Source organism: Physella acuta, unplaced genomic scaffold, assembly GCF_028476545.2.
Source record: "Physella acuta isolate Inbredline_101_S28 unplaced genomic scaffold, ASM2847654v3 ptg001778l, whole genome shotgun sequence".
Taxonomy (NCBI): Eukaryota; Metazoa; Mollusca; class Gastropoda; family Physidae; genus Physella; species Physella acuta.
The window spans coordinates 88,521-90,245 of record NW_026733288.1 but is presented as its reverse complement, the minus strand read 5'-3'; positions in this window follow the sequence as shown (position 1 = coordinate 90,245).

Sequence of the window (1,725 nt, the reverse complement as noted above, 5' to 3'; positions counted from 1 at the left end):
ATCAACTGAAAAACTAAGCCATTAATGTTTATTAATTAAAGTATCAACTTCATATGTGTATTGCTACATGTTGTTGCTGTTTATATTGTACATCGCTTTAACCTAGAATGTACATTAATTATATAGCAGATTTTCTGAATCAATTTTTAAAAACTTGATTACGAAAAATTATATTTTTAAATCTCGGGTATGTGTTTCGGGAAATTTTTACAGACTACTTCATATTATTGTGGTCAGAGTGGTGTAATATTGCTAGAAAACTCCAATTTTAATGCATTCTGTATAATTTATTTAAATACTAAGAATAAATATATGCATGTGCAGACATAAGTACAAACAATAGAGCACAAAATATTTTTTATTTCATAAAATTAATTCAAACTTTGAGTGTAAATAAATTAAAAGTGACGTCTTAAAAAAATCGATCGCTCTCACAATAGGTCTGTCATGTATAGCTGGTAGGTGGGCTGGGGGGATATACTACTAGAAAATTATGGTAGTGAAAAGAAAATTGTTTCTGCAACAAATATATGATGAATTTTAAAAAAACAAATTTTAACCGTTGTGGAAAACCTTGAACATATTCTATTTTTTACATTACATTATATGCTTTACTTGTAATTGGTGTTTTCTTTTAATGTATAGTAATAAAAATATTTTCTTCAAATTGACAAAATATTTTTGCTTTTGAAAATAAAAATTAGCAATTTCGACACTTTTTTACTTTCTAGTATATACGAAGTATAGAGAAAGTCTTGTAATCTTGCAAAATAAATAAAAAATCGAGATTTTTGCAAATCTCGACGTTTTACACCTCACTGCAGTAGCGTACGCAGTGGGGAGCGGCCGCTCCCCCTCTGGCCATTTTCAGCAAAGTGGCGCCTTTTTGGAAACTTTTTAAACTCAAAGTTTTAAACAATGATATTTGTTAAAAAATATTTTTGTTCGGCACATCTTTGTAAATCACAAGATTTCTTTTCATGCAGCAATTAAGCATTATTGTACTAGTCTAGTACTATCTACGTTTACAACACGTATTAACAGCTGCATCAGTTTGCCGTTCTAAAAATCACCATTACGATGCAATGCAATGTTTAAAAACCATCTACGGGTGGTACCACTTGACAAGAGGGGTGTTAAGTTTAAATCCACGGTATAATGTATTATGTATTTGTTTACGAATAATTGAATTAGAAAATGTTATACTTAAAACTTCCCAAAAAATTACTTTATATATACAGTTTGAATAGTGTGATTGATTTTTTAAAAATTACAATACAGAAACAAATACAACTACTGTGACACCTCTATTTAAATTTACTTATGGGCAAACTGCGTAGCGGTGGGGAAATTTTGACAAGGTTAAACAACGTCATCATGATGAAGAAGTAGTATTCTTACTGTTTGGGCGATACTGATTACGATTACAAATTATATAAAACAGTATCAACTTTATATTAAATATTATTTTAGTTTACTAGATCTAGATCTATATTTTAAATTTGAATAAGGCTATATTTTGTATTTAAAAAACAACTCAACTTAAACTAACCCCGAGAGCACAGTTAATTATCCGCTCAGCTGATGTATCGTTTGAACTTGTTCCAATAGTTAGTAATTATCAAAAAGTAATCGCACCATTTAAATTATTTGGTGTATCATACTAACTATATTGCGAATAAGACAACAGTTGCGCTTAGAATTCGTTAGTTAAAAGGTTATTAA